Source organism: Peromyscus maniculatus, chromosome 5 (genome assembly GCF_049852395.1).
Source record: "Peromyscus maniculatus bairdii isolate BWxNUB_F1_BW_parent chromosome 5, HU_Pman_BW_mat_3.1, whole genome shotgun sequence".
In the NCBI taxonomy this organism is placed as follows: domain Eukaryota; kingdom Metazoa; phylum Chordata; class Mammalia; order Rodentia; family Cricetidae; genus Peromyscus; species Peromyscus maniculatus.
In genome coordinates this window covers 44,011,736-44,024,072 of record NC_134856.1, presented here as the reverse complement: position 1 = coordinate 44,024,072, position 12,337 = coordinate 44,011,736, and positions in this window count along the sequence as shown.

Sequence of the window (12,337 nt, the reverse complement as noted above, 5' to 3'; positions counted from 1 at the left end):
AAGCCCAACTTGACACCTACTCCCCTCTCTTCCTTTCAAAGCACCTCTGTACAAATCCAAGCTGAGTATTTTCTTCCTAAATTCTTATTCCACCAGGGCAGTGGTGGTGCACACACCTCTAACTCCAGCACCTGGGAAGCGGAGGCAGGTGGACTCTGTGAGTTCGAGGCCAGCCTGGTCTACAGAGTAAGTTCCAGGACAGCCAGAGCTACACAGAGAAACACTCTCTCAAAACAAAACATCTTAAATTCTTATTCCAGCAGTTTGTTACTGATTAAAATTCATCCTTACCACTTTAACTAGTCTCTGACTTCATTTTTAAAACATCGGGTAAATATCTACTTTGAGTCCTAGGGGTCAGTCTCTAGCCTCCGGATCCCAACTAATCCACTCCATCCACCCAGGAGCAAAGGGTAGGTTCTCTCTTTGTTGTGGGCAAGCAGCCAAGGGACTAACAGAGGCATTGAACCCTGACTAAAATGGACTCAGGAATGTGTTTCTGCTTTGTTTAGGTCTGTGTCTCCATCGCAGGCTATGGGGAGAGAGGGCAGCTGGGTGGATGGGAAGGGACTAGGTAATCCCTGTGCAGCCCAACTCTCTACCCATAAAACGAGCAACCAAGACCCTTTTCCAAAGATTTTTGCCTCGACACTGCAGTAATTTGCAACAACAACTCTCACAGGCAGATGTAAAGGGTCTTCATGCTTTTCTTGCCCATTTCCCAATTGAACAACAATAACAAAAAAAAAAAAAAAAAAAAAAAAAAAAAGATAATGCTGGGAATTGAACTCAGAGCCTTAAGCATGTTAAGCATGTGCTGTGCTGGTAAGTCATCCCCCCAACCCGATTTTCTGTCAGCAGATTATTCAAGAAGAAAGCAGTGTCCTTCCCTGGACAGGCCAGAGAGGTCCTCTTTCCCCTGGCTTCATCATCGCTCTACTTCCCAACTAGGGTCAAGTGAGTTCTCCCTGGGTGTCTTCTGTCCATTTGGGGATTTTATATTTGTTTGGTTTTGGTTTTTGAGTCAGGGTTTCTCTGTGTAGCTCTGGCTATCCTGGAACCCACTCTTGTAGTCCAGGCTAGCCTCAAACTCAGAGATCTGCCTGCCTCTGCCTCCTGAGTGCTGGGATTAAAGGCCTGGGCCACCACCGCCCGGCTGAGGTTTTTATTTTTATTTTTTTGTTTTTTAATTTATTTTTATTTTATGTGTTTTGGTGTTTTGCCTTCATGTATGTCTGTGTGAAAGTATCAGATCTTGGAGTTACAGTTCTGAGCTGCCATGTGGGTGCTGGGAATTGAACCTAGGTTCTCTGGAAGAGCAGTCAGTGCTCTTAACTGCTGAACCATCTCTCCAGCCCCATGGAGTTTTTCTTAAAAAGGTTATCACCAGCAGTCTCAGCTTAGCTTTTATTTTATTTTTGAGACAGGAACTCACTATATAGCTCGGGTTGTCCTAGAACTCACTCTGTAGACCAGGCTGGCCTTGAATTCACAGAGCTCCACCTGCCTCTGCCTCTCCAGTGCTGGAATTAAAGATGTGAGCCACTATGCCCAGCTAGACTTGTTTCATTTAAAATTTTTTAAATTTTGTTTTAGTGAGCTTCTTCTGCTGTGATGAACACCATGAAGACTATCAACCTGGAGAGGAAATGACTTGTTTAATTGTACAGCTCACAGTCCATCATGAAGGGAAGTCAGGGCAGAAACTTCAAGGCAGGACCTGAAGCAGAGGCCATAGAGGAACGCTGCTTACTGGCTTGCTCAGCCTGCTTTCCTGTAGAGCCCAGGATTCCTGCCCAGGAGTTGCAAGGCCTATAAGAGACTGAACCATTTTATTAACAGTTAAGAAAACGTCCCCACAGACTCGTGTGGAGCCAAACCAAAGGAGGCACTTATTTAACTGAGGTTCCTTCTTCCCAGGTGTGTCAAGTTGGCAACTGAAGTATGACACTTTTTTTTCCCCTTTCACTTTGTGCACATCTTTAATCCCAACACACAGGAGGCAGAGGCTGGCAGAACTCTTGAGTGTGAGCCTGGTCTGCATAATAAGTTCCAGGCCAACCTGGACTATACGAAGAGAACCTGCCTCAAAAATAAACGTAGTATTTGTTCTAAATGGTGTGTAGTATGTGTGTGTGGATAGGGGTGTGTGTGGAGGTCAGAGGATGATTCTGTGGAGTTGGCTCTCTACTTTGACCTTTATGTGGGTTCTGTGGAATGAATTCAGGTTGCCAGGCTTGCAAGGTAAGCTTCCTTACCTGTGGAGCAGCCTCACTAGTTTTGTGTGAACATTACTTTAAGAAAGCTTTCATTTAACCTAGACTGGCCTGGAACTTATTATGTAACTGAGGATGATCTTAAACTGCTGATCGGAGGTTCGGGATTTAGCTCAGTGGTAGAGCGCGTGCCTAGCAAACACAAGGCCCTGGGTTCGGGCCTCAGCTCCAGAAAAAAACAAACAAAAAAACCTCCTGATCCTCCTACCTCCACCTCCTAAGTGCTAGATTATGATGTGGGGTGGTGGTGGCACACACCTTTAATCCCAGCACTCGGGAGGCAGAGGCAGGAAGATCTCTGTGAGTTTAAGGTCAGCCTGGTCTACAGAGTGATTTCCAGAACAGGCTCTAAAGCTACACAGAGAAACCCTGTCTTGAAAAAAAAAAGTCACTCTCACAGCTGCCTGTAACTCCAGCTCCAGAGAACCCAACACCCTCTTCTGATTCCTCAGATACCGGCACTCAGATATGCATACACCCACCCACCCCTAGCACCCAAGCATACAAACAATTAAAAATTTAAAAAATTATTTATTTATTTTAATGTACATTGGTGTTTTTGCCATGGGTGTTGGATCCCCTGGAACTGGAGTTATAGACAGTTGCGAGCTGCCATGCGGTTGCTGGGAATTGAACCCAGGTCCTCTGGAAGAGCAGTCCATGCTCCCCTTAACCTCTGAGCCATCTCTCCAGCCCTAAAATTTAAAAAAAAAAATTTAAAGTAGAAAGTGATTGAAGACACCTCTATGCACACGTGTGGCACACACCCAGGTTTTCCTTTTTTTTTTTTCTTTCTTAAATATATATTATGTATACAGTGTTCTGCCTGCAGACCAGAAGAGGGTACCAGATCAAATTACAGATGGTTGTGAGCCACCATGAGGTTGCTGGGAATTGAACTCAGGGCCTCTGGAAGAGCAGCCAGTGCTCCTAACCTCTGAGCCACCTCTCCAGCCCAGGTTTTCCTTTTTTTATTGTGATAAATTACCCAACAGAATTTACCAATTTGCCAGGCGGTGGTGGCACATGCCTTTAATCCCAGCACTCGGGAGGCAGAGGCAGGTGGATCTATGTGAGTTTGAGGCCAGCCTGGTCTACAAAGCGAGTTCCAGGCCAGCCTGGACTACAGAGTGAGTTCCAGGAATGGCACAAAGCTACACAGAGAAACCCTGTCTTGGAAAACCAAAAAAACAAAACAAAACAAAACAGAATTTACCAACTTAATTAACCATAGTAGCCATTTTCAGTGAATAGTTGATGAATGGCATAAAGTCTTTATATTTTATAATGATCACTGCCATCCATTAATTTTTATCATACTCTAACAAGACACTAACTCCCACTCTGCCTCCTTCCTAGCCCCCAACAACTGCCATTCTACCTTCTCCCTGACCCCAGTTCTAAGGGTTGAACACAGAACCTTGGTCTTAGCAAGTACTCCGCCAACTCAGCTACATCCTCAATACCCTACTTTCCGTGGCTGTGAATCTACTTCCCAACACATGCAAATAGACTTCATTAGAAGAGGATGGACGTAGGATTCCCCCACTTCAGCAGAGTCACAGAGTTCTGTTGTTCTTCCTCTTCTAATGAGTGGCTTACTTCACTCAGCATAATGTCCTCAGGGTTCATCCATACTGAAGCATGTGTCAGAATTTCCTTCATTTTTCAGGCTGAATAATATCCTCTTGTAAGCACATACCACATTTTCTTTATTCATTCACCAGTGATGAACTGCTCCCATCTCCTGGCTGTTATAATGCCGTTATGAACATGAGCATACAAACATCTCTTTGAGTCCTTGCTTCCAATTCATTTATTATTTGGTCAGTCATTGTGTGCTTATGTGTATGCCAAGTGTGTGTAGAAGTGGATGCTGAGACTTTTCAATCACTCCCCATCTTACTTTTATATTTGTGTGTGTGTGTGTGTGTGTGTGTGTGTGTGTGTGTGTGTGTGCTATGTGTATACATGCTTGTACATGGCATTTGTGTGGAAGTCAGAGGCTGCCTTATGGATTCCCTCTTTTAACCATGTAGGGCCTGGGAATCAAACTGAGGTCGTCAGGTTGACAGTAATCGCCTTTACCCTCTGAAGGATTTCCCTCGGCCTCTATCCTATTTCTTGAGGCAAAGCTTCGCATTCAATTAGAACTCTGATTCAACCATACTGAGCCAGGAAGCCCCAGACATTCTGCAGTCACCTCACCCCTACCCTCTGCTGCCACCCTGGCCGTGCCCGGGACTCAGGTTTGCAAGCTTCCTTGGCAAGTTCTTAATGGCTGGGCCACCTCCCTAGCCCTTTTCGAAACTCATTTTTAAGGCAAAGTCTGACTTTGTACCTCAGACAGGGCTTGAATGTAGGGCAGCGCCTCTGCTTCATCACTCACAGTATTAGGGCTACAGGTGTGAACCACTGTACCCATCGGCTCTCGCTTCATCCAAACACCTGCACTGTGGCCGCACTGTGGCCTGCCTCAAAGCTCAACTGCATCTACTCTGCCCTGCTGCACCTTATCTCAGTTATCCAGGAGATTTATATATATATAAAGGGTGAGGAGGGCTGGAGAGATGGCTCAGAGGTTAAGAGCACTGACTGCTCTTCCAGAGGTCCTGAGTTCAATTCCCAGCAACCACATGGTGGCTCACAACCATCTGTAATAAGGTCTGGTGCCCTCCTCTGGTCATACATGCTGTATACATAATAAATAAGTAAATCTTAAAAAAAAAAAAAAAAGGGGTGAGGATTCGTAGAATCTTTTGAGACAAAACTGAGAGTTACCGAAAGGTATATACAGTTAATACTAAGATAATTGGTTGATTACTCTCTGTGATGACTGTTCTTGGTTGTCAACTTGACTATATCTGGAATGAACTATAAACCAGAAATGGAGGGCACACTTGTGATCCAGATCTTGAGGCAAGAAGGCAACATGCCTTTAATCCAGATCTGGAGGCAGGAAGGCACACCTTCTGCTGGAGGTCTATATAAGGACAATGGAAGAAGGAAGGGCTTGTTCTTTGCCTGCTTGGTCTCACCTTCTCAGCACATCCATTCTTTCTTCAAAGGAAGAACCAGGGCCCTGTCACAATTTGAACCAAGCAAAACTAACTCCAGCAGCATAAATAACTCTTTGTCCAATTATCTGGTATTCACTCAGGATCTTCTGGACTCCTCCAAAGGGCTTGGGTCACTTCTCCAGCTCTGCCCTCTGCAGCACACACAGCTCGTCTTCTAGGCTCTTGCTGGTTCCACTCCACTAATGCTACTATTCTTGGTGGTCATCCCATGGCACTAGTATCTCCAAAATGCTGGGGTCCCTTGCGGCAACTGGGCTGCAGCAATAGCCTCCCACAGCTTCTCTTCATGGTACCAAGCCTCAACTTCTCTGCATGACCCCTTCCGTCCTGGGCCTTCAACTGCTGTGGAGGCTGCACCTTCACCAGGGGCCTCTCCTGGCCTCCCACAGTGCCAAGCCTCAGCTGCTCTCCGTGACCCCTTCATGCCTTCAAAACCAGTTCCACCTGGGTGACTCTTACACATTTACCAAGTCTGGATGCTAGCACAAGGTACAACCTTGGCTGCCTCTGGAACACAGCTTCTCTGTGCTCTCAGGAAAAACTTCCCAGAAGATTTCACCTCAATGACACTGGTATCTTCATCATCATCATCATCTTTTTTTTTTTTTTTTTTCCTTTTTGAGACAGGCTTTCTCTGAGACAGGCTTTCTCTGTGTAACAGGCCTGGTTGTCCTGGAACTCCCTTTGTAGACCAAGCTGGCCTCGAACTCACAGAGATCCGCCTGCCTCTGCCTCCGGAGTGCTGGGATTAAAGGTGTGCACCACCAATGCCTGGCCTATGCAAGTATCTTCTTAAACACGATTAATTTCTTAGCTCCAGCCTACCAAGATCAAGTATATCAGCAAAGCAAAATTTTGTTTAGTATTTCTGGTATCTTGTTAATCACAGATGTTTCTACAGCCACAGCTAACTAGAACCACAGGATCTTAATTCAAAATAGGAAATGGCCCTGGTAGAGTCTTTAATATTCCCTCTGAAAGTTCACAGGCCAGGCCTCCATCTTCTGCATTGCTCTCAATATTCTTTTTTTTTTTTTTTGCTCTCAATATTCTTATCTTCCAAGTTCCCACAGGACATCCCACTGAGGTCTCTCAACATTCAGTGGCTCTTCTAGACCAAAGTTCCAAAATCCTTCCACAATCCTCCCCAAAACATGGTCAGGTCTGTCACAGAAATGCGCACATACATTTGCATGCTGGATATTGGATCCAGGATTTATTTACATGTGCAAACATGAGCTTTATTTCTGGGTTACACGGCGGGCCCTACCCTGACTTGATCATTATATAATATATATATATCCAATGATTTTACTTACCCTAGTAAGTATGTACAAATATGTGTTGATTTTAAAACTACTCTGAGAAGTGGGGGAGCAGTTTCTCTGAAAGCCTGAGGGCCAGAGTTTGAACCAGAACCCAAGTAAAACCTGGTCAAATCCCAGCACCCAGGAGGCAGAGACAGAGATTCCAGAGCTGGGCTTTCTGGAGGACTGCACTAGCCGGAATAAACCAGCTCTGGCTCAGAGAGAGAGACCCTGCCTCAATAAAGTAGAGAGCTATCAGAGAAGATACCTGATATCTACTTCAGGTCTCAACATGAACAAGCACAGGTCCACATGCGCTTGCACACACACACACACACACACACACACACACACACACACACACACACATACACACACACACATACACACACGCACATACACACACACATACACACACATACACACACACACACACACACACACACACACACACACACACACACATACACTCCCATCTAAACTGGTTAGTTATACAAAAACTAGTCACCTGGGAAGAGGAAACCTCAAACTGCGAAGCTGCCTCCATCAGATTGGCCTGTGGGATTTTGTGGGGCATTTTCTTGATTGCTAATTGACATAGAAGGATTCAGCTCACTCTGGGGCAGTCTCATACCTGGGCGGGTGGTTTTGGGTTGTGTAAAAAAATCTGGCTGGAGCTGGGCATGGAAGTACATGATGTTAATCCCAGCACTCAGGAGGCAGAGGCAGTGGATCTCGAAAAGAATGAAAAAAGAAAAAAAAAAAAAAAACAACAAACAGGACCGGCTGATTATTACCCAGAGAGAGCAAACCAGGAGGAAGCAGCATTCCTTCATGGTTTCTGCTTCAGTTCCTACCCTGACTTCCTTCCAAGATGGACTGTGACCTTGAAGTGTAAGCCAAAGAAATCTTTTCTTACCCAATTTGCTTTTGAGAATGTTTTATCACAGCCACAGAAAAACAAACTAGGAAAGTACCCCCCTTTAAAAACAAACACTGTCTGAAATCTGGGTTCTTTTCCCTCTCAGAGGTCACGTACCTGAGGCTGGCCTTGAAGTCTTGAACTACTGATCCTCCTGCCTCCATCTCCCCAGTGCTGAGATTACAGGTGTGCATTACCATACCCAGTTTACGACAGGTTTCTGGCCTGGTGGTAGTGGCGCACACCTTTAATCCCAGCACTCGGGAGGCAGAGCCAGGCAGATCTTTGTGAGTTTGAGGCCAGCCTGATCTACAGAGCGAGATCCAGGAAAGGCGCAAAGCTACACAGAGAAACCCTGTCTCGGAAAAAAAAAAAAAAAAAGACAGGTTTCTGGTATGCAGTCCTGGTACTCATTATGTAAGCTTAGCTGGCCTTGAACTCACAGTCAGTCACTAGCTTCAGGATTACAGGTTTGTGCCATCAGGCCTAGCTTTGATTCTTTTTATTATCCTATCAATTATGTCATTGGAAACTTGTTCCACTCTGTATCAATTCAGATGAAGCAATCTGTTTGTCTGTCTACCTATTCTTCTTTCTGTGAACATGTGTAGTGTATATGATGTGTGCACATGTGCAGGCAGGTATATGTACAGAGGTAAGAAGTCAATTCAGGATCTCCCTCGATCTCTCTTCTCATCTTATTATTGTGGGGTTTTTGTTATTGTTTTTTACAGACAGGATCTCACAGTGCATCCCAGGCTGGTCTGGAATTTACTATGTAGACCAAATGGGCCTTGAACTTACAATGATTCATCTGCCTCTCTCTATCACTGGGGTTACAGGCATTGGGTTACCACAGTTGGCTTTTTTTTTTTTTTTTAAGATAGTGTTTCTCATTTGTCTTAGGGTTTCTATTGTTGAGACAAAACACCATGACTAAAAAGCAAGTTGGGGAGGACAGGGTTAATTTGGCTCACGCTTCAGCTTTTCTGTTCATCATTGAAGGAAGTCAGGACAGGAACTCAAACAGGGCAAAATTCTGGAGGCAGGAACTGATGCAGAGGCCATGAAGGAGAGCTGCTGACTGGCTGACTCCTCATGGCTTGCTCAGCCTTCTTTTGGGGGGGGTGTGTGTGTGTTTCCAGACAGGGTTTCTCTGTGTAGTTTTGGTGCCTGTCCTGGATCTCACTCTTGTAGACCAGGCTGGCCTCGAACTCACAGAGATCCGCCTGCCTCTGCCTCCCAAGTGCTGGAATTGAAGGTGTGCTCCACCACTGCCCGGCTTCAGTTTGTTTTCTTAGCAGGTTCATCTCTTTATATTTTTTTTTCAGTAGCCATTAATTTTAAATTAGTACTACCAATATAGAGTGAAAGTCAGGAACGTATTTATGAAATGTATCATGTATTTTGATGTAATTATTCTACTTTTGGAACTTTTACCAGAAACATTCACAAGACAGTGTTGCTATAATATTGAAAATACAAATAAAACGTGCAATATTCATGCACCCTTTCAACTAGTTCTTGCTGAGAACTTAGTACCAACTGTGTATGTGCTAGATTAGAGACATGTGTAAGTCTTATGATAAATTGACACAGGTATCTCTGGGAAGAAGGATTACTGTTACTTTGGCATTCCCCGATTTCTTCAATTGTATCGAAGCTCTTGCCTTCAGCCAGCAGGAAATGTATCATGTGAGAAGGGACTTCTTGTCTTTTCCATGCCCTTTTATTTTATGGGCACTGGGGAAACCCTGTGGTCTTGTACACACTAGGCAAGGGAGGTAACCCCAAGACCCAAGAGCTTGCATTTTTATTTATTTTATTTATTTATTTTGTTTTTTGTTTTTTCAAGACAGGGTTTCACTGTAGCTTAGGAGCCTGTCCTGGACTAGCTCTGTAGACCAGGCTGGCCTCGAACTCACAGAGATCCGCCTGGCTCTGCCTCCCGAGTGCTGGGATTAAAGGCGTGCACCACCACCGCCTGGCAAGCTTTCATTTTTAAAAAGGATTTTATTTTTATTTATTTGTATGTGTTGTGGTGGTTTGAATGAGATGACCCCATAGGCTCATCATCTATTTGCATGTTTAGTCCCCAGCTGAAGACTGTGAAGAATCCAGGAGGTGTGGCTTTGCTGGAGGAGGTATGTCGCTGGGAATGGGCTATGAGGTTTCAAAAGCTCATGCTAGGCCAGGCATCCCCACCCCCACCCCCACTCACTCTTAGCCTGCTGCCCGAGGACCCGGATGCAAAGCTCTCAGCTACTTGTCTAGCTGCATTCTTCCATGCTCCCTTCTATGAACACTAAGACATATGTGTATGTCTGTGTGAGTGTATGCCACAAGTGTGTGAGTGTGAAAGGAGGCCAGTGGAGGGTGTCAGATCCCTTGGAGTTGGAATTGTTGTGATCAACTGATATGGGTCTGGGAATTGAACTCAGGTCCTCTGGAAGAGCAGCAAGTAAGTACTCTTAACTTCTGAGATTCTCTCTAGCCCTGCTTTTGTCTTTTAAAAATATTTTATTTTAGCCAGCAGGTGGTGGTGCATGCCTTTAGTCCCAGCACTTGGGAGGCAGAGCCAGGCGGATCTCTGTGAGTTCGAGGCCAGCCTGGTCTACAGAGTGAGATCCAGGACAGGCACCAAAACTACAGAGAGAAACCTTGCCTCAAAAAAACAAAAAAAAAGTGTTTTTTATTTTTATTTTTAATTTTTAAATTATATGTAGACATATGTGTCTGTGAACATGCATGTGGGTACCTGCAAAGTCCAGAAAAGGGTGTTGGATCTCCTGGAGCTGGAGTTACAGGTCTGAACTGCCAGATGTGCTGGGAACTGAACTAAGGTCCTTAGAAGAGAGGGAGATACTCTTAACTACTGAGCCATGTCTTCAGCCCCCCCCCCCTTTCCTCTTTTGAGGCTGGACTGGAATTCTCAATCCTCCTACCTCAGTCTCTCAAGTGCTGTGATTACAGCCCTAAGCCACCACCACCATGCCAAATTAATTCTTTCTTTTTTCCTTATTTATTATGTATACAGTGTTCTGCCTGCATATATACCTGCACACCAGAAGAGGGCACCAAATCTCATTACAGATGTTTGTGAGCTACTGAGTGGGTGCCAGGAATTGAACTCAATATCTCTGGAAGAGCAGCCTGTGCTCTTAACCCCTGAGCCATCTCTCCAGCCCACATTATTTCTTTTTAAGCAAAATCTACTGATCTACTTATAGACCACACTGGCCTTGAACTTTGGGTGATCCTCCTGCCTCCGCCTCTGCCTCCTGAATGTTAAGATTATAGGCCAGGTATGAGGCACCATATCTGGCCAGGGATGGACTTCCATCTAAGTAACGCTTCCCTGAGTAGCTTTGCTTCTCTGGCTGCAGAAAGTCTGTCATCATCACTGTCTTCCAACCATGCCTGCTTCAGGGTGGAAGTGAAGCCCTCTGCTTCTGAGCTGTTTGGGGACACGTTCTGTTTTATGGAGCGAGCCACTGCCAAAACTGCAGCGGCAGGCTTCTCTGCTTCCCGCTCCACTGCAGAGCCTGGGATCTGCATTGCTGAAACAGCAAGAGGTGCCTCATCACTTGAGAGAGGCTTCCTGCGTTCACAGAAGAAACCGGCACCGGAGATGGGATGAGGGAGCCTGGGGTCAAGTGAAAAGTGGGAGCTGGGCAGGAAGTGCTTTAATTCTTCCATTCAACTGTTTCTAAGCACTTACAACATCCTGGGCACTGTCCTGAAGGTGCAGCGGTGAACTAAGGAAAAATCCTGCTTCCATAGAGCAGGAAGCCTGTGCCAACAACAATAATAACAGCTGGTTCTTGTTTGTTTGTTTCCCTGCTGTTTACTATGGAATCAAACCTGCACAGACACCACAGGCCTGGGGTACAACTTGCTAACTCATTTTACAGATGGAGACAGGCAGACACAGCTGTGCGACTGGCCAAGAATACACAGAGGTACAGGACCGTCCCCCAACTCTGATGAGACTGACCTTGTGACCAACCACTCAGGCTCCTTTGTAAAGGACACCAAATTTGGAAAGTAAATTCTTGTAAGAAAAACTCAAATACATAGAAAGCTCACTTTTTCTTTGCCCATCCATCACATGCACCTTGCACATGCTCTGTCCCATGATGAGATCGCTGCAAGTCTTGACCTTTACGTATTTTAGGGATGTTTGGGAGCCCAGGGTCTCTTGAATACTAAGCAAGTACTCTACCACTGAGCTACACCATCAAAGCCATAACATATTGCTTTCCCCTTTCCCGAGGAGGTTCTCAAATTCAGGATGCAGTCATGGTTGTCCTTCAATTGTTGTTGGTTATTTTGCTCTTTTGGGGGGGCACCACCCAGCTCCCAAATAAATCACTCATAGAGGCTTATTCTTACTTATGAATGCCCGGCCTTAGCTTGGCTTGTTTCTTGCCAGCTTTCCTTAATTTAATTATCCCATCTACCTTTTGCCTCTGGGCTTTTTCCTTTTCTTACTTCTGTATATCTAACTTTAACTCTTATTCCATGGCTGGCTGTGTGGTGGCAGCTGGCCCCCCAGCATCCTCCTCTCCTTGTTCTCTTGCTCTTCTTTTCCTCCCAGATTTCTCCTTCTATCTATTCTCTCTGCCTGCCAGCCCCACCTATCCTTTCTCCTGCCTTGCCATTGGCTGTTCAGTTCTTGATTAAACCATGAGGTGTTTTAGGCACAGTATCACAGCTTCGCAGAGTTAAACAAATGCAACATAAACAAAA